The 25,163-nt window shown below is 48.2% G+C and overlaps 1 protein-coding gene across 7 annotated transcripts in view; it reads right to left on the bottom strand.

Annotated features, from left to right (window-relative positions):
- Positions 1-25,163, bottom strand: part of TSNARE1 (t-SNARE domain containing 1) — a 325,772-nt gene that overhangs the window by 272,205 nt on the left and 28,404 nt on the right. For 3 of the 7 annotated variants that reach the window (XM_077351363.1, XM_077351372.1, XM_077351367.1), the window contains one exon: positions 6,754-6,839. The gene's annotated coding sequence lies outside the window, so the exon portion shown is untranslated. Of the gene's footprint in view, positions 1-2,135; positions 2,186-6,753; positions 6,840-17,019; positions 17,183-25,163 lie in introns of those variants that run through there. The other 4 variants (XM_077351364.1, XM_077351365.1, XM_077351366.1 and 1 more) reach the window with 3 other exon arrangements.

Below are 25,163 nucleotides of genomic sequence, written 5' to 3'. Positions count from 1 at the left end.
ACTCCTCCTCCACATGCAGCCAACTAGGTGATCTTAGGCCACTCACAGCTCTCTCAGAGCTCACTCAGCCTCATAGAATCATGAAACAACAGAGTTGGAGGGGTTATCTTGGGTCATCTAGTCCAACCCCCTGCACTGTGCAGGACACTCACCACCCTCTCGCTCATCCACTGGAACCTGCCACCCCCTTGAGCCTTCACAGAATCAGCCTCTCCGTCAGATTTCTATCCAGCCTCTGCTTAAAACTCTCCAAAGATGGAGAACCCACCCCGTCCCGAGGAAGCCTGTTCCTCTGAGAAACTGCTCTGACTGTCAGGAACTTCTTCCGGAGGTTTAGACGGAATTTCTTTTGCATTAATTTCATCCCATTGGTTCTGGTCCGTCCCTCCGGGGCAAGAGAGAAAAACTCTGCTCCATCCTCTACATCAGAGGTCCCCAGCCCCCGGTCCAGAGACCGGTACCGGTCCGCAGATCAGCCGGTACCGGGCCGCCGCTCTTCCTCGTCCTCCTCCCTGGCTGCTGCCTCGGGGGCTGCCCTGCCACTCTGCCACCAGCTCACCTTTGGTGCTCTCCAGCGGCCGCCATGGCTGGGGCTCACCCTTGATATGGCACTGTCTATCCTGGTCAGTTTTTGGATCAGAGCCTGCTGGGGAAGGCCAGGATCGTTGTGCAAAGGGACGTAATGGCACAATACCTCTGAACATCTCTTGTTCTGCAAGGCCATCATCAGGTACGCAAGAAAAAAAGGGGGGGGTTGTCCAGATTTAGATATGTTGGACCTGAAAAACACTGGTCTTTACCGCCATTTCTGAATTCTAATTCCGGTGGCTTAGAAAAAACGCAAAGAAATACCAATAAATGCTTTTTCAAGGGGAGGGGTCCAGCTTGGATGAACCGAATGCACACCCTCTTGCTATAGAAGAAGAAGAAGAGTTGGTTCTTCTATGCCGCTTTTCTCTTCCCAAAGGAGTCTCAAAGTGGCTTACAGTCGCCTTCCCTTTCCTCTCCCCACAACAGACCCCCTGTGGGGTGGGTGAGGCTGAGAGAGCCCTGATATCACTGCTCGGTCAGAACAGTTTTATCAGTGCCGTGGCGAGCCCAAGGTCACCCAGCTGGCTGCATGTGGGGGAGAATCGCAGAATCGAACCTGGCATGCCAGATTAGAAGTCCGCACTCCTAACCACTGCACCAAACTGGCTCTCAGGAGGTCAACTGTGACCGGGGCGGGGAGGGGGGTGGAAGGTGGAGGGGAAGTCCTGAATAGGGATGTGTGCCTTGGCTCAGACACCTTGGTGATCACCACAGCCCAAGGCAATAAGTTCAAGGCCAGCCTACATGACGTTTCAGGCTTCAGTGAGCCAAGCTGAGTCACACATCCCTGGTCCTGAACAAGAAAGCAGACTTAAGACATCCAAAGTTTTATTATTTGTTTGTTTGTTTGTTTGTTTATTTAATGCTGGAGAAAAATTACCCTAAACAGGGAAAAGCACAATTCAATCCGAGGCTTACATTGAGTTATAAAACAAAATTATTATTAATGGCAACTAGACCATTTGTGCTACAAATCCACACCTGACACCATTATATACTTAACACGCCCTGTTATATCACAGTGTCAAGTTTGATTTAAGAGTGTGACAGATCCAGAAAGCCATCAAGTGCCTCTGAGATGGAATTGGAACAAAAAGAGCTTCTTCTTTTTTTTTAACCCTGCCACACTTCAGTTAAAGAGCAGAACGGCACGAGAGGAGAAAAAGATCCAAAATTGTTTCCCATTTCCCAAGCAAGGCAAAGGGGAGGGGGAGGGGGACGGACGTGGAATCATTTCAGAGTTTGCAAGTATATTTTTGATCGTGGTTTGCAACCAGCATGAAGTGCATTGAGCATTTTAGGAGCCCCCTGAGCGCCCTCAGGCATTCTTTGACACCTTCCTTGTGGTTCCCCAAAAGGGGGGTGAGGGTTGGTACCCACCAGGGCTTTAGATTGGCCACTGGAGATTTGATTTGAGAGCCTAAATGGCATAGTATTTACGAACGGTGGTTTATAATCAGGCAGACTTGGTCTGATTCCATGCTTCATACACAGCCATCTGGGTGACCCTGGGCTAGACACAGTCCTGATAGTGATGTTCTTACCCAGAAGTCTTGTCAGTAGCTCTCTCAGTCCCACCTACTTCACAGGGAGTCTGTTGTGGGGAGAGGAAGGGAAGGCGATTAGAAGCCAGTTCATAGAATCATAGAATCATAGAATCATAGAATCATAGAATCATAGAATCATAGAATCATAGAATCATAGAATCATAGAATCATAGAATCATAGAGTTGGACGAGGCCATACAGGCCATCTAGTCCAACCCCCTGCTCAACGCAGGATCAGCCCTAAGCACCCTAAAGCATCCAAGAAAAGTGTGTATCCAACCTTTGCTTGAAGACTGCCAGTGAGGGGGAGCTCACCACCTCCTTAGGCAGCCTATTCCACTGCTGAACTACTCTGTGAAATTTTTTTTCCTGATATCTAGCCTATATCATGGAGGACACGGCTGCTTTGGAGAGTGCATCCTAAGGCATTATGCTCCACTGAGGCCCCTCCCCTTCCTAAGCCCCTCCCTCCTCCTCCGCCACTCCCAAAATCTCTCTGTAGTTTCCAAAATGGAGCCGGCAACTCTAAGGCCCAGTGCAATGTGCCAGATCTGAGTTCAAATCCAGACCACCTAAAATTACCTCGGCCGCACCTTGCCACCAGAAAACCACACGCCAACAGGGGTGAGGTATATTTCTGTTCTGCGAAAGGTTTCATTTGTGCATAGCACAATGGCTAAGAATTTTGGAATCCCTGACAGTTTAGACATGACAGACGTTCTTTATCTCCCACCTACACGTTGTACGTTGGAAGGGTCCGGGTAATCACAGGAGAGAGACCCCGTTACTCAGAGATGGACCTAAACAGATGCTAAGCTATTTCCGCTCAAACGGAAAACAGGGAACTCGTTGTGTTTGGCATCCTGAAGCTATTCCCCCACCCTCACAAGAACAGGGAACAATCTTGTTTTTAGATCACCCAACCAAGGCTGGATGACTGTCCTAGATCTTTTGAATTATAAATCAGCTTTTGTTTTTTGGGGTTTTTTTAACAGACTAAGATCCAAGTTAGCCAACCCTGCTTCTGCATTCTCCCACCAGGCTCTTCTTAAATAACTTGAGCCGAACCAAGAAAAGCTTTGACAGAGGAGCTGATCCACGACTGTCCCTGATATGAGAATTTCTCCAACAGGAGGGGCTGCAGCTCAGTGGAAGAGCCTCTGCTTAGCATGTGAAAGGTCTGAGGTTCAAATCCCGACAACTCTAGAATTGCTAGGAACGCTCCCTGCTTGTAGTGTGACATTCTTTCCCTCTATTTGCAATCCTATCTCTGTCTGTACCACTGTAGCAGGCTTTCTTGAGGGCCCTGGAAGGGTTTCCCAGACAGATGGGCATTAATTAATTTTTAACGTTTTTTTTTAAAAATCGTAAAACGTTAGAGATCCATAGAGATCCTCTTGTGGCGCAGGGTGGAAAGGCAGCCGACATGCCGTCTGAAGCTCTGCCCATGAGGCTGGGAGTTCGATCCCATCAGCCGGCTCAAGGTTGACTCAGCCTTCCATCCTTCCAAGGTCGGTAAAATGAGTACCCAGCTTGCTGGGGAATAAACGGTAATGACTGGGGAAGAGAATGGCAAACCACCCCGTATTGAGTCTGCCAAGAAAACGCTGGAGGGCGTCACCCCAAGGGTCAGACATGACTCGGTGCTTGCACAGGGGAGACCTTTACCTTTACTATGACCATATATGGGCCTGGAGGGGGTGGGGAGGGCCCCAGGTGGGCATTTACATGGCATATTCAGCATGAGCAGTCCACTTCTGGGGTTTCTCAGGAGTTTCTCAGTGGCAAAAACATTGAGAGAGGCTGCCATGTGGGATCTCTAGCTATGCTGCCTGCTTGTACCGCTCGAGTTCCTTCTTTCATGCGGCAATTGTACATCTTTGTGCCCTGTACAAGATTGCTAGTTGGGCTATGTGTTTGTAGAGCTGCATTTCCTTGCTTTATTTATTTGTACTTTTGGATTTGCATCCCACCCCTTCCGGCATTGCCGGTTGGAGGCGGCTTACATAAAAACATATACAATAAATTTTTAGATTCTAGGGGGTCGCTGTGTTGCTCTGAAACAGCACAAGAAAAACAGAGTCCAGGAGCACCTTTAAGACCAACAAAGATCCATTCAAGGCAAGCACTCGAAAGCTCACGCCTTGAATAAATCTTTGTGGGTCTTAAAGGTATTACTGGACTCTAAACAAATTTATAAACAGTTATAAAATTTAAAATTTAAAATATTTTAAAACCAGAAGAAGGAGGAGGAAGAGGTGGAGGAGGAGTTGGTTCTTTATGCCGCTTTTCTCTGCCCGAAGGAGTCTCAAAGCGGTTTGCAATCACCTTCCCTTCCTCTCCCCACAACAGACACCCTGTGGGGTGGGTGAGGCTGAGAAAGCCCTAATATTATTGAAGAAGAGGAAGAGTTGGTTCTTAGATGCCGCTTTTCTCTACCTGAAGGAGGCTCAAAGCAGCTTCCAGTCGCCTTCCCTTTCCTCTCCCCACAACAGACACCCTGTAAGGGAGGAGAGGCTGAGAGAGCCCTGATATCACTGAAGAAGAAGAAGAGTTGGTTCTTCTATGCTGCTTTTCTCTCCCCAAAGGTCTCTCCAAGTGGCTTAAATTCGCCTTCCCTTTCCTCTCCCCACAACAGACACCCTGTGAGGTGGGTGAGGCTGAGAGAGCCCTGATATTACTGAAGAAGAAGAAGAGTTGGTTCTTCTATGCTGCTTTTCTCTCCCCAAAGGACTCTCCAAGTGGCTTACATTTGCCTTCCCTTTCCTCTCCCCGCAACAGACACCCTGTGAGGGAGGGGAGGCTGAGAGTGCCCTGAGATTCCTGCTCAGTCAGAACAGTTTTATCAGTGCCATGACGAGCCCAAGGTCACCCAGCTGGCTGCATATGGGGGAGTGCAGAATCGAACCCGGCATGCCAGATTAGAAGTCCGCACTCCTAACCACGACACCAAACTGGCTCTCAAACCGCCCTGCTTCTCTCACCCAAAGGAAGCTGGACCCGTGGAAGTCTCACCACTCCAGACCAGCAAGTCCACAAAGCCGCAAAGTTCACCTTGGCTTATTATTGTGACTGCCAGGGGCAGGCTGGAACAAGTCCCTCAGCCCCGGCTGGCTTTTGAATTCTCACTGTCTGAATTGCAAGCCATCAACCTTTCAGTCCCGACCGCAAAACTCAGCATAGCTCTATTGACAGATATTAACCAAATTTATCCAACCTCACGCGAGAAAAATACATCAATAAAATATAATATTAAAAAAGAATTGCCGCTAAATATAGAGTTGTAAATTACCGAAATGTGACCGGCCTCTAGCTCGCCGAGATTAACAAACCTGAACTCTCCTTGCCGGGGAATAATTTACCTGTCAATTGCAGGTTAATACGGATGAAATTGCCAGTATACTGCCTCATTGGATCAAATTTGAATACACAAAACACTGAGACGAGTCCATGCTAGAATCGAGGCAAGACGCAAGCCTTCGACCCCCTTCAACCAACCAGCCATTTCTGGCATCGTTACACTATATAGGTGCAAATTTAAACAGGCCTAAATTAAACCCAACTGTGAAACTCGCAGGCTTACAGGCCCCATAGAAATTCCACAGACGTTCGTTCAAAGGCAGCTTTCGACAGAATTATCGTCCCTTTGAGTATAATTTTATAGGAAAGGAGGGACATAGAATGAGATTCTACCCCGGGGTGTTCAAATTCCACTTTTGTTCCTCTCAGCCCTGAGACTGATGCTCTAGAAATGCAGAGGTGGATCACAAAATCTACACTTAGGAGCAGGACCCAAAATAACAGCAATTTCAGGCCGTGCACCCTCCCCCTCATGTTGAGGTGCTGGCTGCAGCGGCCCGGAGAGGCCGATTCGGAGGACACCACGCACAACCCTAGCTTTGGATTCAGCCTGAATCTATTCAGGCCAAAACTGAAAGATCTTGAGTGGGGTTGGGTGCACCTGGCTAGTCAAGGCCAAGGGTAGCCCTATGTAGAGCAGGTTACAGTAATCCATCCTGAAGATGATTGTTGCATGGATCGCTGGGGCTTGGTCTCCCTGGCCAAATATTGATCAGAGACAGCAGGGACTTTTCTGATGTTCTTAGGAAGACCTCAGCATCTATGGCCCATTGTGGTTGGCCTCTATATGAGATAGGGTGCTGAACTAGATGGACCACGGGTCTGATCCAGGAGGGCTCTTCTGATGTTCTTAGGTAGGACCCACCTGGGAACCTTTTCTCCCGGAGAACTGATCCCTGCAGTCTGGAGATCAGCTTTAATTCCCTGAAGTCTCCAGGCCCCGCCAGAAGGTTGGCAATCTGATTAACTTCTCAAGATCGAAGCATCTTAAAGGGGGAGAGGGTTTAAAGGACACCATCCACTTCCCATCCCACTGCTAACACAAGGGCGGGAAATCAGGTTTCCGTCCGGTAAACGCATCTCACTTGAACCCGCCAAAAATGACAGGGTGACGATTAAAATAAGTGGAACTGGGAAGAAAATGGAAGACGCCTCCTCTAAAAGACGAGGGGTGATAAAGGTACAAACACCCCGTGATCTGTCTTGTCAAGCATTTTGCAGGTCACAGAACAAGACGTTTTGCACAGCAATTTACCTTGTGTCAAAATAAGATTCAGCAGGTTTCTCACTGGATGTGTCCTCAAATCCCGTTATCCCGGGCAGATCAGACGCTTCTCCGACCTACGATGTAAAGAGATGTAATTCAGAAATAGCAACTTCACCATTCAATCCATTTAGGTCCCCCACCCCCTAATAAGCGGCTGGAAATGGTGATTTGAGGCCCTGGGGCATGCTTTATGCATTTCAGCATTTTAGGTCAATTTTGCATTGTAACCCACCTTGAGCAACATCAGGGGGAAAGTGGCTAATAAATGCTTTAAATTAAATTAAACTACAGATATGGGAGAGAGTGAAAAAAAATCACTATTTTTGTGATCTCATACATTTCTTTCTCATTCTATATTTTTTACTGCAATTATCAGAATTAGAAGGAGATGGAAGAGGAGCATAAATATTTGATTTATGCAAATCCTCAATAAGAGGGAGGGAGGGAATCATGCCCTGACATTTGTCAAACTATTCTTAAAACCACTCAAACACTCACAATTTAATACAGTTAAAGATACATTGATTTATTTAAGCTTATATTTCAATCTCTCCTTTCTCAACTGCAAGGACTCCAAGCAACATATTTTGGTCCCTATTTTATCCTCACGACAGCCCTGTGAGGTGGGTTAGGTGGAGAGGCTGTGTCTAGCCCAAGGTCACCCAGCAGCATTCCATGACAGAAGTGGGGATTCAGACCTAGTTTCCCCAGATCTCAAATGAAAGAAAGGAGCCTTGGGGCAAGGGGAAGGCCAACCCAAATTAAATTGAAGTACGCACCGGAAGGTTAAGATATGTACAGGCCCAATAATTCTGCTAGTCCAGTGGAAACCATTCAATACTGACAGATAAAACAAAAAGATTTGTGTATTTATTATAATTAAGAATCAAATTGGGCAAAACCAAAAACGACCATTAATGACTCTGACTAGACATGTTCATGCGTTCTATGTAAACCACCCTGTGTCTCCGGGGAGGGCGGTATACAAATATAATAATAAATAAATGTTTTGACTCATCCGCATAGTGTTGTGGTTAAGAGCAGAATCCTCTAATCCAGGGGTAGTCAACCTGTGGTCCTCCAGATGTCCGTGGACTACAATTCCCATGAGCCCCTGCCAACAAATGCTGGCAGGAGCTCATGGGAATTGTAGTCCATGAACATCTGGAGGACCACAGGTTGACTACCCCTGAAGAACCGGGTTTGATGCCCTACTCCTCCTCCACATGCAGCCAGCCAGATCCCCTTGGGCCAATCCCAGGTCTCTTAGTGCCATTGTCACAGAACAGTTCTCTCAGAGCTCTCTCAGCTCCACCTGCCACACAGGGTATGCCTGTGAGAAGGGAAGTGTGTTTGTCAGATGCTTTAGGACTTTTTCAGGTAGTTAAAAAGTAAGGGTACAAAAAAAACAAACAGCTCTTCTCCTTTTTCTGGGGCTATTTTATGGGGATTGTGAAATCCTGGTTTACCTTACAGGGTTATTGTAAGGGTGACAGGATATTGCATGTTAAATGCTTTATTTGTTTAAAATATTTGCAGATGTAATCAGAAAGCATTGCTATTAATAGTCAAAGATGTTGATTTGAGGCTTTTGGGGGGGGATGACATATCATTTATCCTTCTCAAATACTGAGGAAAATGTGACATACAACGTTGCATTTACAAAGGGCAACTCTGCTTCCTGCTCCCTATTCGAGGCGCATGCAGAAACTTTTATTTTATTCATAAATAAAGAAGCACATCTCCACTGCTGCCTAATTAATCAAGCGGAGCTGGAGCCGATTTATCTGCTGATTAATCCAATTAAGTCATAACAGCGCTAACGATCCTTAGCTCTCCCACCCCATACTCAAAGCCCTCTGCAAGGTAGCCGGCCTTTAACCCTCATACAGAAATAAACCGTGAAAACCGGCGAAAGAGATGCACAATGCGACAATTGTTCAATGTCTTCTGGAGGAATCCGGCAATTATAACCATGGGGTCAACTTTCCGCTAAAAACCTCACAGCCATTCTGAAAGACACTCCGGATTTGAGAGACCTCCTGCTGGTATCTTGGTGGAAGATGCTGGGGCATTAAACCCCGGGAGTTTTACATTATGTGGAGGAATAAACAGTAGAAGTCCTGCCAAACCAGAAGAGAATGCCGAATTTAATCCATTTGGTATGCCTGGACTTAATTTCCCACACAGCTACCTCTAGCAGGGATTCACTGGGGGGGGGGGAGTCACTTGTAGAGTAGTGAAGCAGGGGTAGTCAAACTGCAGCCCCTCCAGATGTCCATGGACTACAATTCCCATGAGCCCCTGCCAGCGAAAGCTGGCAGGGGCTCATGGGAATTGTAGTCCATGGACATCTGGAGGGCCGCAGTTTGACTACCCCTGGAGTAGAGTATGAGGCAAACATCTGGTAGACTAGGGCTGATTCTGTTTTTTTTTCCTGTTGTGGATCCTGCTGAATTCAGATCGATTTGAACTCAGGTCTTCCTCTATTCCCCCCCCCCCCAATTGAAACAGACTGCACTCTATTGGGGAAGCTCAGAGAGGGGATGAAAGCCCAAACACAGCAAGAGTCTATTTCTTTTCTTGAATAAGGGTGTGTGGAGGCGTGTGAAGAGGAATAAACCCAAGAGGCAAATCTCTGCTGAGAGAAGTTAGAGCTTCTGGAGTGCAGTCACTTTAAGACAAGCTTTGCAACTGGGAACCAGGAAGTCTTTGAAATGACGCCCTGGCCAATCAGGGAAGACTGCTTTGCTACGAGGCACAGAGAAGGAAGTTAATTCGCAAAAAGCAGAAATCTGCACACTTACTGATGGCAATTTTTCAAATATCGAGGCTTATATCCACTTCTGAATATCGCAGGGGAAAGGTAGGGAAAATTTAAAACGCCCCAAATCAAAATGGAAATCAAATTCAGTGTAGACAGGAGGGCTCTATTTGAGTTAGGAGTGGGTAAAAAGCCCCGTGAAGACTACACCCAGGATTCAAATCTTCTCCTCTACCATGCAAGGAAAAGCCTTGAGGTTTCTCTGGGTCTTTTCTGCTCCTCCAGGAAGACTCACACAGCCATCTGCCATGTTCTATCTGAAGAAGGGAGCTCCTTCTCTGTCAACCATCTCTACCTCATGCATAATTTGATCAACCTCTTTCAAACTAAGTGAAGTCGAGTCTGAGAAGCAGCAATTGAAGAGTTGGTTCTTCACCCTGCATTAACGCTCCCTATCCCGTCCATGGCCCATCCCGCAATCCAAGAGAGACCCTTGTTTTGTTTTTCCTTGAATATCAGCCGGGTGAATTCTGTTCCCCTAGTTTCCTCTTCAGCAAGGCCAAAGAGTCAGGGAGGAAGAGATTCCCGGGCCATGTCAAAAAGTTGGCGTTGCTAAGCCACAGACAAGATGATGGATTAATCTTCGCCACTTTGCCCTCCTGATGCTCAAAGATGGCTGTCGCGCACCATGCCAATTCCCCCACTAATGCGGTTAAGAGACGCCCGTGGACGTACGGTCAAACCTTGAAAGCAGAGGTCAGGGCAGCCGTTCCTGTTACCAGGAAAACATGGCGTGGCCCTTTTAGCGGTGTAATTGCCACTTGTCCAGCGCTGCTATGACCCCCAGCTGTCATTTCCAGCTTGAATACGCATCCAACCTAGAGAGACCCCTCTTAAACTCTCAAGTCAGCATGCAAATGGCGTTTAATATAATTAGCTGGGACAGAAAGTCAGGGTCAACGGCATTTTTAAAAAATCCATCAAGCCAGATGAGACGGGGCTCTAATTTAACACTCAAACCATCAAATGGAACTCCCCCCCCCTCCACCCAGAGCCACTTCTTTGAAAAAAGGGCACATCAGATTCTGAATCAGTCAGAGATAGGGACGGGACGCCCTTGCCAAATGTTTTGGGAGGGCAGTGGGGTTGGGGAACATAGGTCCAGTGGGGTTGGGGGACATAGATGTACACACCAGACATCACTTAGATTGGAGCAATGGCAGAATGGCCAGGCATCTGTTCCAGGAACAGAAGGTCTCAGGTTCAACCCCTTGTAGCTCCCAGTGAGAAGATCTCATGTAACAGCTGTTGGGAAAGGCCCTTCTTTGCCCTACTGAGCCAACCAGGAAAAGTGGCCTATAAAAATAAAGTTGTTATTGTTGTTCTTGAGCAGGCTTTCTCAACCTGGGGTTCGTAAAACCCTGGGTTTTCTTGATGGTCCTGGAAGGGTTGCCCGAATGGGTGGGAGTTAATTCATTATTTTTAATAAAATTATTTTTATTGGGTGATCATATATGGTCATATCAACTTGCCCCCTCTCTTCCAAAATGGCCAATGATGGGCCTGTAGGGGGTGGGAAAGGGGAGGGGCACTGGGTGGGCGTGACCACAGCTCTGCTTCCCAACTATATTCAGCTTCTGGGGTTTCTCAAAGCCTGAAGGATGTTTTGGGGGTTTCTCAATGATAAAAACGTTGAGAAAGTGTGAGGCAGGATGCTGGATAAGATGGACCCTCGCTGGTCTGATCCAGCAGGACTCTTCTTACAAGGGGAAGTCCTCGGCCCCTCTGTCCTGTTGTTGCTCATCCAGAGGAACTGGTTGGCCTCTGTGTGAGACAGCAGGCTAGAGAAAATGGACCTTTGGTCTGATCCAGCAGTGCATTTCCGATGCCCATGTAATCACCGCAGAAAGGATGAAAGCCACAGAGGGCAAGTGTTAACTACAGATTCCCATTTCACCTGTGGCTTAGTGGTAAAACACATATTTTCCATTCAGAGAGTTCTGAGTTCAATCACTGGCATCTCCAATTAGACACAAAGTATGATTAATTCTGATGACCAAACGAAGAGGGAACTGATGAGGACAGAAGGAACACAGAAGACTCATTCCTCCTCCTCCTTCTCCTCCTCCTCCTCAAAATGGCTTGGAGAATCATCTGAAGAAAGTCTGTACCCCATCCATGGTTTCCCGGCTTATATAAATCTCCCTCTTCCTGTCCACACGTTGCCGATGAGGCTACTGTTTCGAAGGGGATCTTGGCAAATCTCCCTTGTAATACTTTAGATGGAAAGGCGTTAAGCCGAGCAAGTGAAAACGCTCTGCGATGGAGGGGATTTGCCAAGTTATGGAAATAAGCCAGCATTATCCCGTTCTTCACTTGGAGACCAAGCGCACAAGGAGAGCAGATTGCTGAGTCAGAACCCTGGTCCAACGTCTGTATTGTCAACTCAGACTAGCAGTGGCTCTCCAGCATCTCCAAGATCTTTTCCCATCACTGCCTTCTGGTCCTTTTAACTGGAGATACCAGGGATTGAACTTGGGACCTTCTGAATGCCAAGCAGATGCTCTACCACTGAGCCACAGTAGAAGAGAAAATCTTTCCCATCACTTCCTACTTGAGATCCTTCTACCCAGAGATCGAAAGGATTGAACTTGGGATCCACCACATGGGTATTCACTGCCAGAGGATGTAGTGATGATCATAGGCATAGAAGGCTTCAATCAGGCAGACTCATGGAAGATAGGCCAGCCAGTGGTGACCCAAGGGAATCTCCACATTCAGAGGTAGTCAACTTCTAAATGTCAACACCAAGAGGTAATATCGAGAAGGCCTCGGCCTCTATGCCCCAGGGCTTGTCATCCAGAGGAACTGGTTAGCCATTGTTGTGACAGGAAGCTGAACTAGATGGACCATTGGTCTGATCCAGCAGGGCTCTTCTTCTCTTCTTACGGAGGCCTCAGCCTCTGTGTCCTATTGTTGGCCCTCCACAAGAACTGGTTGACCACTGTGTGAGACAGGAAGCTGGACTAGATGGACCACTGGTCTGACCCAGCAGGGCTCTTCTGATATCCTTACAAAGGCCTCCGCTTCTACGCCCTGTGGGTGGCTGTCCAGAGAAACTGGTTCCCCACTATGTGAGACAAGAAGCTGGACTAGATGGATCCAGACCATCTTGAGAAGGTCTCCATATCCTGCAGCCCAGAGATACCAGTTGGCCAGTGTGTGAGACATGAAGCAGTACTAGATGGACCATTGGTGTGATCCACAGGGCTCTTCTTGGGTTCTTCTCATCCTTGACTCTGCTTCTGAACCCACGCAAAATGCCAGACTCAAAATGCTGCTCTTCTCCTGAGTCTCGAGAGGGGCACAGTCAGATTGGCTACCAAGGCCAGCCAAAAGTCTCTTCGTCTGGGAGCATGGGCGACCCGGCCCCGAACAGGAAAATCCCTCAGCATCGCCAGATAAGCCCCATAAACAAACCCTCACAGATTACTGCGGGAAGTACATGAATCAGAGGGTTGCTATAGCAACCACGTCTCTGCATCGGATCTAAAAAACCCTGTACCGTTCATGTAATAAAAAGCATTAGGTAAAAAAAAAAAAAAATAAGAGATATAATAGGACAAAAATGGATTGTCTCAACCTTGCAATAACCACCCCCGCGTCCCTCTCCCATTCCGTCACTTTGAAAGGATCTGACTTTCCCCACTATTTAAATACAAAACAAATGTGGAAAGAACCAAGGGGGGGGGTGGATGGCGATTTCATAACAAGCACGGCTACCATTATCAACGCCCGTCATTACACAGGCAGCGTTCGGATTTAAGAATCCAGAAGTAGAAACGAAAACGAAATGCCAGATTCAAGTGCGGACTTGGATTCAACAAGCTAACTTTTCATTCCATAGAACCATAGAATAATAGAGCTGGAAGGGACCTCCTGGGTCATCTAGTCCCACCCCCTGCACTGTGCAAAACACCCACAACCCTCTCGCTCATCCACTGTCACCTGCCACCCCCTTGAGCCTTCCCAGAATCAGCCTCTCCGTCAAGATGGCTCTCCAGCCTCTGCTTAAAAATCTACAAAGATGGAGAACCCACCACCTCCCGAGGAAGCCTGTTCCACTGAGAAACCGCTCTGGCTGTCAGGAACTTCTTCCGGATGTTTAGATGGAATTTCTTTTGAATTAATTCAACTTGTTTTGGAGAGGATCGGTGAAGTTTTTTCACGGTCATTTATCACGTTATGTCGAAATAAGCCGGATGGATTGCAGAGATAGAGAACGATATACAATAAGAATGACGTACAATAAAACAGATAGAATAAGACAAAAATGACAACAGACGTGTATGGTTTGATCAAGAGAGAGAGAGAAAGGGAGAGAGAGACACAGGATTACAAGCAAAGAAAACAATCTCAGACTGTCGGATTCCATCCAGCTTGGCACAGTGGTGGAGAGGAGCGGCATCTATTCAGGAGAACTGGGATTGATTCCCCGCTCCTCCTCCACATGCAGCCAGCTGGGTGAGCTCAGGCCAGTCATAGTTCTCTTAGAGCTGTTCTCACAGAGCAGTTCTGTCAGAGCTCCCTCTGCCCCACCTCTCTCCCAGGTTTTCTATTGCGGGGAGAGGAAGGGAAGGTGATTGTAAGCCACTGAGTAGAGAAAAGCAGGGTACAAGAAACCTATCTCCCTTCTCATCTTGATTTCCAGAAAGCAAGGAGGATTATAAAGAATGTTAACAAAAATAACGCCCGGCTTTTAACACCTGAGCAGCAGGTTTACCCCCAAACTGCCCAGTTCATGGGCTTTTCCTCTAATTTGGGAGTTCCCTTCCGAGTGCCATCAAGTTGCTGCCAAGTTATGGCTTCACAAGGCAAGAGTTGAGCAGAGGTGGCTGTCCATCACTTGCCTCTGCTTATCAGCCCTAAACGTCCTTGGTGGCCTCCCATCCAAATATACTGCAGAGCCAATCTGAGATCTGAGGAGATCAGGTCAATCTAGGCCAGGGGTAGTCAACCAGTGGTCCTCCAAATGTCCATGGACTACAATTCCCATGAGCCCCTGCCAGCAAACGCTGTCCATGGACATCTGGAGAGCCGCAGTTTGATTACCCCTGACCTAGGCCCTCCAGTACTGTGTACAAAGGTTATGCCAATAAAGGTGACTTGAGTCTGCTGTGTTGTTGTTGTTGTTAGGTGCGAAGTGGTGTCTGACCCATCGCGACCCCATGGACAATGATCCTCCAGGCCTTCCTGTCCTCTACCGTTCCCCAGAGTCCATTTAAGTTTGCACCGACTGCTTCAGTGACTCCATCCAGCCACCTCGTTCTCTGTCGTCCCCTTCTTCTTTTGCCCTCGATCGCTCCCAGCATTAGGCTCTTCTCCAGGGAGTCCTTCCTTCTCATGAGGTGGCCAAAGGATTTGAGTTTCATCTTCGGGATCTGGCCTTCTAAAGAGCAGTCAGGGCTGATCTCCTCTAGGACTGACCATCTGCTGCATACAAAGGTTTAAAAGGGTTGGGACTCCTTTAGCAGGGCTCACATCTCAATTTTCGCCTTTCGTTCTTTCTCTCGGTTTCCTGGCTCATCCTTCAGAATACGTGCCAGGCCTCTCCCTGGAACCTGCCCTGGGCACCTTATTCCCCAGCCTCAAACAGATAAGCCTGAATTCTGTGCATCACAAATGGAGCTAAAAGTATATTTACGGTGCCATAATAACAGCGCCTGTCTCCTTATCCAGGACATGGAATTCCTAACATACGTCAAGTCTGGGGAAAGCGACGGATGCTGTCAGACTACATTTCCATAAAGATATTAAATTTATGGTTCACCGGGCCTGAGTGCCCGAAGCAGCTAATGGGAACGAAAGCCACAACAGGCACCTGCAGGCGCCCAGTTCCCGCCGAGCCTTCTTCAAAGAACGCACTTGCATGATTATGTCCCTTGGACTCTCCCGGTGCATTCTTGGCAGGTTCTCGACACCCAGGAGGTTTAGGGCTAAAAATGATGATGACACAAAAGAGCCACGTGGAGATAAATAAGCACCCCCAGTCTATCGAAGATGCAAATCCACAGATCTCACAATGGCTTTATTCCAACAAAAACCAGTTTATACTAACGAGATCTATCAACAAAAGAACGTGGATTTCTTAAGGAGTGGGAAGGACCATACTCCTTTCCCCAGTCCCAAGCAAAAGACTGCAGGGTGCTTGAGAGGCCGAGTCATAAAATCACAGAGATGGAAGGAGCCCTAAAGGACATCTAGTCCAAACCCCTGCTCAAGGCAGGATCAGCCTCAAGCATCCAGGAGAAGGATCTGTCCAGCTGCTGCTTGAAGACCGCCAGTGAGGGGGAGCTCACCACTTCCTTAGGCAGCCCCTTCCACTGCTGAACTAGACCCATAGAATCCTAGAGTGGGAAGGGGCCATAGAGGCCATCTAGTCCACCCCCTGCTCAATGCAGGATCAGCCTCCAGCATCCAGGAGAAGGATCTGTCCAGCCGCTGCTTGAAGACGGCCAGTGAGGGGGAGCTCCCCACCTCCTTAGGCAGCCCAGTGGGGTATGAAAGATTCTAAGCTTTTGAGAGTCAAATCTTCCTTCCTCAGATACTTATTTTGTTGTTAAGAGCAGTGGCCTCTAAACTGGAGAACTGGGTTTGATTCCCCATTACTCCTCCATGTGCAGCCAAGCATGGTGGACCTTGGGCCAGTCACAGTCACAGAATCACAGAATCCTAGAGTTGGAAGGGACCTCCTGGGTCATCTAGTCCAGCCCCCATACTATGCAGGACACTCACAACCTGTTCTACTGCGGACCGATCTTGGGAGTCGTTTCTTAGGGCAGATGTACAGCAGAACAATTTGATTCGAATCCAGAAGGACCCTCAAGGCCAAAAAGGGGAGACTTGACTCTCAAAGGCTTCTACCCCCCAAATTTTAATAGCTCTCTAAGGATGCTGCTAGATTCGAATCTGTAGCTCTTCTACTGCAGGCAAATCTGAAACGAACAAAGCGAAAACCCAGGGGGAGGGCAACGGAAGAGAACCCAACCGCTGTGTCTCAAAAATAATTGCCGCCATGCTAAAGAATACGTCCATCAGGAAAAGATGATTCGATAATCATTGTGATTCCAAAGAGCCCAGCAGGGAAATTGCTGCAACTTTCCAGTGCAAAACCTGCTGCCGCTAAGCCAGAATCGTTCTTATGTAATTCTGCCAACCGCAATAAGCCACATTACTATTTGGGGAGGTGGGGGCCCTGGTGGAAACACACACACCCCTCCTCAAAAGGACGCTTTGTCCCACTTGTCTCTAATCTTTCCAATTCCCACCCGACTAAAGATTCCCAGAAACAAAAATTATAGCACTGGTGTTCGAACTACAACAAGGGAAAAAATACATATATTTGGCCTCGTATTATCCTCTTGAAGGAAGCAGAGTGTGCTATTTCGAAGGCGTTGATCTCAGTAAGACGGGGACGGAGGCTTCATTACCTGGCGGGGGGTAGAAGAAATTCATTGCAGATGACTGCTTTCCTTAGAGCAGCTTGTGGGTGATATCTCCCCACACCGCCATGGGTCCAGGTAAGGGTCAGATCCTTCTGCTTGGCTGTGCAGAAATGACTGCCAGTGACCGTCTCGGGACACGCAGCGTGCTGAAGAGCTGGCTGACAAGAAAGGTACGGAGAGATTTCAGGTCCTCGGGAGGGAGACCAAAGTTGTCAGAGCTTGTTCCACGTTCTGGAGTGCTCCAGTCGAACTGAAGCCTTCTGAACCGCCACACAAAACACACACATGTACGGGCACAGAAATGGTGGACACTCATAGGGTTGCTGGGTCCTTTGACGTGGTTGGGGGGGGGGAGAGGGGAGCATTCTGGGATGGGGAACCGGAACTGCATTATGTTGGCACCAAGAAGAAGAGTTGGGTTTTATACCCTGCTTGCTTTTCATTACCCAGGGGAGTCTCAAGTGGAAGAGTTGGTTCTCAAAGCGGCTTACAGTCGCCTTCCCTTTCCTCTCCCCACAACAGACACCCTGTGAGGTGGGTGAGGCTGAGAGAGCCCTGAGTTTACTGAAGAAGAAGACTTGGTTCTTATCTGCCGCTTTTCTCTACCCAAAGGAGTCTCAAAGCGGCTTACAGTCACCTTCCCTTTCCTCTCCCCACAACAGACACCCTGTGGGGTGGGTGAGGCTGAGGGAGCCTTGAGATTCCTGCTCAGTCAGAACAGCTTTATCAGTGCTGTGACGAGCCCAAGGACACCCAGCTGGCTGCATGTGGGGGAGCGCAGAATCAAACCTGGCTCGTCAGATTAGAAGTCCGTGCTACTAACCACTACTCCAAGCTGCCTTCCCTTCTTCTCCCCTCAACAGACACCCTGTAAAGTTGAGAGAGCCTTGACATTACTGCTCTCGGAAAATAGCCCTATCATGACTGTGACTAACACAAGGTCACCCAGCGGCAATTTTGATGAGTGGTCCATGCTGCATCTTAAGAATATTAATCACCACTTACTTTACCCGTGAATATCTCAGTGTGAGTAATGTTTATTCAGTATATGAGGAGGTTTTGGTCCATTCTGTATGAGGATGATGAAGGGTTGTTTTTTAATACCCCACTTTTCCTACCTGAAGGAGCCCCAACACAGCTTACAAACACCCTTCCCTCCCCCTGCCCACAACAGACCCTCCTGTGTGGGACTAAGAGAGCTCTGAGAGAACTTCTCCATGAGAACAGCTCTGAAGGAACTCTGCCTAGCCAAAGGTCACTCAGCTGACTGCATGCAGAGGGATGGGAAATGAAACCTGGTTCTCTAGATTACAGTCCCCTGCTCTTTACCCGCTATAGCATGCAGGTTCTTAAGTTTAAACTCTCTCGTTATAATATATAGTCTAATTTGTGGAGTGCTCAGTTTGAATGTCGCCATTAAGGAAGTCTTTTAGAAGAAACATGTTTGGTTCTTGTCTCCGGATGTCATTCGTACCTTTTAACCTGTATGTATATGCTTGGCCATTTGTCTGTATACTAGGCATACGGATTAACCTGCAGAAACATTCTGTATCAGGGAAGGTTGAAATTGCTTCCCTTCAGTCATTCCTTACAACAGACCTCAAAGTCCTCTCCTCCCCTCCATGCATAATTCTATGACCCCGTCATCATCCCCTTCCCAAGACCATCTTGGCCCTCGACTGCCTTGGCCCCTGGTTTGCCCATGTGGCCCTTTGTCTGCATCAGCAATGCTTGTGGGCTCTTTCATTTATGACGAACTGATTTATAGCCATTATTTGCAGCCTCACTTCTTCTGTGACTCATTTACAACCTGCCTGGCCTGAAAAAATATATATTTTAGATTGATATAGTTCTAGTTTTCGGTGCGTGTTAGTACAAACCTGACCACGAAAGGAAGCTCTCAGGGTCTAATCATGTTGGGTCTTTTCGTTAATGTACCCATGTAATGGTTATTGTGATATGAATCATAGAGGTGGGAGGGACCTCCTGGGTCATCTAGTCCAACCCCTGCACTATGCAGGACACTCACATCCCAATCGCTCACCCACTGTCACCTGCCACCCCCTGGAGCCTTCCCAGAATCAGCCTCTCCGTCAGAGGGCTCTCCAGCCTCTGTTTTAAAATCTCCAAAGATGGAGAACCCATCACCACCCGAGGAAGCCTGTTCCACTGAGGAACCACTCTGACTGTCAGGAACTTCTTCCGGAGGTTTAGACGGAATTTCTTTTGAATTAATTTCATCCCATTGGTTCTGGTCCGTTCTTTCCATTGGTTCCCTGGAACTGGACATGCAACTCCATCTCGTTGCTCAATAGAAGGACCTGAGTTTCTAACGGGGCCTTATGTATGCCGTTTATCATCCAGGGATTCTGTGCACGGCGCAATAAATTGCTATCGATAGTCAATAAATTTAAGGCAGGGAGCCAAAGGCTATGGCGAGTAAAAACAAATAAAAATAAAACAATGAATTTATCTGCACAGATCATACTTGCACTCTGAATTACAGTTTAAACACATTAAGCATTTGCCTCCTAACTACAACAAAGGGTGCAATAAAACGCAAGCACAAAGAGCCAAAAGACACGCTTGCGGAAGAAGTCAATTTTGCCCGAATTTTCATTACACCCATAGTGAAAAGTAGCATATTGTTCAGATCGGAGGAATTAATATTGGAGAGCAAAAAAACCCCAATTTGTCCAAATTACAAAATAAATTACCGACAATTAAGAGCTTATCCACAAATTTGGACCTAGGATCTGAAAACAAGGGACAAATTAAAATATAATGTACTCAATAGTTGTATTATGTTTTACTCTTTTTGTTGCTCAATCTTTAGGCTCCCGTCCCAACTAAAAAGCTCTAAGGGGTGAAGATGTCCTCTGTAGCATAGCTGCTTCAGCTTCTTGATATCTAGGGTTGTAGCGCAGCAATATCCAATTTTTGTGAAATGGCACCCAGTACCACAAGCTAATGGAGTGTAAGGGTTAAGAGCATCAGACTAGGATCTGAGGGAACCGAGTTCAAATCCTTATTTGTGCCCTGGAAGCTTGCTGGGTAATCCTGTGCCTGTCACACTTTCACAGCCTAAGCTCCTGCACAGGGCTGTCGTGAGGATAAAATTGAAGAGAAGAGGAGAATGATGAGAGCCAGTCTGGCTACCCAGTGGAGAGAAAGGCAGAGTAAAAAAGGAACTAAATCCAGTAATCCAGTACACATGCTGGCAGGGGCTCATGGGAATTATAGTCACAGATTGGTCACCCCTGATCCTAAAAATAACAAAGAAATGCAGCTTCACTGCAAGAAGAAGGAGAAGGAGAAGAGTTTTAATAACCTGTTTTCTTGGTGCAGCATCTACCTTACAGGGTGTCTGTGCTAGAGAGAGGAAGGATAGGAAATTTTCCCTACAATATGTACCTTGTGCAGTAAGCGGGGCTGAGAGAGTTCTGAGAGAACTGAGATTGGCTCAAGGTCAATCAGCACACTTCACATGGAGGAAGAAGAGCATGCTTTATACCAGGGGTAGTCAAACTGCGGCCCTCCAGATGTCCACGGACTACAATTCCCACAAGCCCCTGCCAGCATTCGCTGGCAGGGGCTCATGGAAATTGTAGTCCGTGGACATCTGGAGGGCTGCAGTTTGACTATCCCTGCTTTATACCCTACGTTTATCTACCCTAAGGAGTCTCACACTGACTTTCAATCTCCTTCGTTTCCTCTCCCTACAAGAGGCACCCTGTGAGGGAGGTGAGGCTGAGAGAGTTTGGAGAGAACTGAGACTGGCCCAAGGTCACCCGGCAGGCTTCATGTGGCGGAGGAGTGGGGAAGTAAACCCAATTCTACAGATTACAGGCCACCACTCCTAACTACCACACCACACTCGGGGGCATATTGGTTGGTGTTATCCAGGGGTAGTCAAACTGCGGCCCTCCAGATGCCCATGGACTGCAATCCCCATGAGCCCCTGCCAGCGAATGCTGGCAGGGGCTCATGGGAATTGTAGTCCATGGGCATCTGGAGGGCCGCAGTTTGACTACCCCTGGTGTTATCTTCAGTCCTGTTCCTAACCTTCAAAGAGGACCAGTTCATTCTCCAAATGCCATCCCCACTGAAACAGGCAGGTGTGTTTTTCGGTCTGAAACTCCTTTTTTTTCCCCCAAAGGTAGTTCTTCCCTGTTTCTCTACCTGAATGAGTCACCGTTCCAGATGCAGGCTGTCAAGGAGAAGTGCTTCGGAACTGCCACTTTCTCCACCTACGTAACCTTTTAAATCGGGCTCCGTTCTCAATAGGGGGGCAAACCTGGGCTACGCAGGTGGGGAACTGGTGCGCTGTAATGCATCCAAAGGAACTCTCTGTCCAGGGCAGCAAAACTCAGTCCTCTTGGAGCTTGAGGGCAGCAGTGGGAGGGCTCCTGGAGCTCCGCACTGGAAAACACACTTCTGATTCACTTTGGCTGTTGCCTGCAAATTGCAAACAGGAAAAGCCCACTGCAAAGGGTCACTAAAGCCCACTGAAAACGCATTACTCAACGCTTGTGAAATCAGCCTAGGACATCCTTTCTCTTTGGAGGAACCAAGAGAGGAAGACAACAGCTGGACAGTATTGGGCCAGGAACAGGTGGGTAGAAGGGAGATGCTATTGCTGCATCAGCTGATAGAGTCACAAAGACTATATGGCAAAATAAGACCCCTACCCACCACCCTCCCACCCACCTTTTGCTAGGCAATAGAAAAATGATGTAGTTTTCTCTCTGTAAGCCAGGGGTAACCAACCTGTGGTCCTCCAGAAGTTCATGGGAATTGTAGTCCACAGCATTTGCTGGCAGGGGCTCATGGGAATTGTAGTCCATGGACATCTGGAGGACCACAGGTTGACTACCCCTGCTCTAAGCTTTGGGAGAGGAGAGCAGTGAAGTTAGCCCATTTGTTCATCTTCATTTGAATACTCATTGGCCTAGGCCAGAAGCAGGTATCTGGGGGGAGGAGGGGAGAGAAGAGCATCTTTTTCCCAGAACGCCCAGGGAGTAGGTGGGACACCAAAGGTGATTTTAATCCCCTTAAATCAGGGGATACCGTTTACCCCCCAGCAAGCTGGGGACTCATTTTACCGACCTCGGAAGGATGGAAGGCTGAGTCAACCTTGAGCCGGCTGCTGGGATCGAACTCCCAGACTCACGGGCAGAGCTTTCAGACTACATGTCTGCTGCCTTACCACCCTGCGCCACAAGAGGCTCTTTCACCTGCTGACCACCGAAGGAGGAGAGGACTCTGATCTGAGAGGAGATGGGCAGTCATCTTGGACCACGTGGCTGCCAGGTGAGCGTAGAATATGCAATAGGAACTTGGAACCTATTAAGTAAAGGTGCTTATCATATTTCTAACATCAGATTGGGTATGTTTTAGCAGAGGGGCAGAGGGATTGTGCTTCACCCAATTTCTTTGGGATCCTTTCGATGAAAACTGTTGTGCTAAAAGCGTGGTTTTGAACATGATTATTATTTTAATAAATCTTCTATAAAATGGAGGTTGTGAGTTGCTCTGTGGTCCACAGCATTGTCCCCTGAAAGCTAATCCAGAGCCAGGGAGGGAGCTTGGCAAGTAGCTATTCCCCATGGAGTCTACCCTGCAGTTATTTGTCCCCGTGGCCGCCAGGGGACTGGACGGTGGGCGGTCTAGAGCAGGGGTAGTCAAAACTGCGGCCCTCCAGATGTCCATGGACTACAATTCCCATGAGCCCCTGCCAGCGAATTGTAGTCCATGGACATCTGGAGGGCTACAGTTTGACTACCCCTGGTCTAGAGGGTAGGCCCTGTTGGAAGGGAAGGGAAACTGGGAGTCTGGTTCTCTCCGTGGGGAAATCCCACCTAACCACCAGTGGTGGCAGTGAGTTACCCAGAGAGACGCTTTCACAGCCCCTCCAGGAGTTGGCAACGCCAGAAAAGGGGGAGATGGGCAAGGTGGAATAAAGCCTGCAATGCTAAATCAGGCCTGGCCCGCCCCAGGCTAAGCATGCCACGGATGAGCAGTGCCACTGAAATCCCGAACCCCCCCGCCCCTCCCCAGATCCCTGCAGAAGCGAGATCCGGAAAACGAGACACGTACCAGGGGATTCCATCGATAATGCACTTGAACTGGAAGCTGGTTTTACAGTCACTGCAGAGGCAGCCTTGAATTCCTTGGTAATAGGAAAGATAAAAAGAGAATTGTCCCCAAGCGCTGACGCGTGCCGACTGCAATCCAGGTGACAGACCAGAAACCCAGCTCCGAGAAAGGTCGATAAAAGACTCTTGACACGGCAACACAGGCAAAGAGAGGCCAGTGGGCCGTTCAAGTGACCCACCCGAGGAACATGCTCAGAGGCGAGACTCCTATGGGAGAGCAGCAGCAACCTGTAGAATAAGCCTTCTGTTACATCCTCATGTCCGGATCAGCGATGCTCTGCTTTCGTGCTGCTTGGGTGGCAACAGAGGGAGGGTTTCTGGAGTTCTGGCCCTCCTGGTGGGCCCTGGGTTTTGGTCAGTGTGTCACACAGAGTGTTGGACTGGATGGGTCACTCACCTGATCCAACATGGCTTCTCTTATGTTCTTAAACTGGGCCACGGAGCACCAAATGGCCACCTACAAGTAAGGCCAGCGTGGCCAGTGACTGGGGAAGCAAGGCTCACACCCTGCCTCCCTTTCCCCACGTTTTATAGCAGGCTTTTCCAACCAGGGTTTCATGGTCACCTTAACCCACCCCCTCCCTCCCAAAATGCCCAATCACAAGCCAGGAGGAGGTGGTAAGGAGCCCTGGGGTGGGTGTATACACAGCTCTCTTTTCATCACACCACTTCTGGGGTTTCTCGTAGCTTGAATGTTTTAGGGGGTTCTCAGTGATAAAAAAGTAAGGTAAAGGTATCCCCTGTGCAAGCACCAGGTCATGTCTGACCCTTGGGGTGACGCCCTCCAGCGTTTTCATGGCAGACTCCATACGGGGTGGTTTGCCAGTGCCTTCCCCAGTCATTACCGTTTACCCCCCAGCAGCAAGCTGGGTACTCATTTTACCGACCTCGGAAGGATGGAAGGCTGAGTCAACCTTGAGCCGGCTGCTGGGATCGAACTCCCAGCCTCATGGGCAGAGCTTTCAGACTGCATGTCTGCTGCCTTACCACTCTGCGCCACAAGAGGCTCAGTAAAAAAGTAGAGAACGATTGTTCTATAAGGTTGTTGTACCAGCCAAACCATCCCATTGTTACTCTGGTTTTCCCCTCCAAGCACTTTCTGTAGCTCATTCCTGGATTAATGACTCAAAGAGGGGCTAAAGCAACCATTACCTTAACCTCTGGAGAGACATCTAGAATGTGACACTCTGTACCCGGAGAAAATGCTCCCAAAATAATACCTTTTTTGTTGATGTTGTTCTGCACAAAATAGGAGAGGAGGCTGTTGTGCTATCTTCCAAGAAATGCAACCCCCAAAAAATAGGCTTTGGGGAAGCAGGAACAAGTGTGAAAGAAGAGTGCAAGGCTTACACTGATAATTAAATGAAAGGAGGGGAGAAAGAGACGGGGTAAAAACCAAGACCCCTCTTCCAGTTGGCTACAGAGCAAAGCAATCCCTGGTAGGGCCAGCTGGACAGGAGGAGGAGAAGGCAAACAGCAACTGGATCCAGATGTCCAATGAGATGGAGGAGTTGCTTCCTAGCAACGCCTCACTCCTTCCTGACCTACATCAGCAGCTTCATGGTCAGACCTTCTTGGTCTGCTCCATGCAGGGAAGAAAAATCAAAAGGTTCCTTCCAGTTTTTGGAAAGGTGCCAGTCACTAAGTAGATTTGGGGGAGGGCACCATGGTGGTCTTCGGCAGAAGAGCTGGATTCATATCCAGTAGCAACTTGGAGACCAAGAGGAGATTCGGGTTTGAGCTTTCGAGAGGCAAAAACTCTCCAGTGGACCAAACAAGGATCTGGGAAAGCCTGGAGCCTCACCCAGAGTTTCTCAGCAAAGGTTTTGTGAACCTCCGGGGGTTCTTGATGGCCCCGGAAGGGATTCCCAAATGGGTGGGAGTTTACTTATATATTTTAAATGTGTTAAACATTTATCAGGTGATATGACCATATGCGGTCATGCCGACCCACCCACCCCTCCCAAAATG

Source organism: Paroedura picta, chromosome 9 (genome assembly GCF_049243985.1).
Source record: "Paroedura picta isolate Pp20150507F chromosome 9, Ppicta_v3.0, whole genome shotgun sequence".
NCBI classification, from domain to species: Eukaryota; Metazoa; Chordata; class Lepidosauria; order Squamata; family Gekkonidae; genus Paroedura; species Paroedura picta.
The sequence above is the reverse complement of the archived record's forward strand: the minus strand, read 5'-3'. Positions and strand labels throughout refer to the sequence as shown.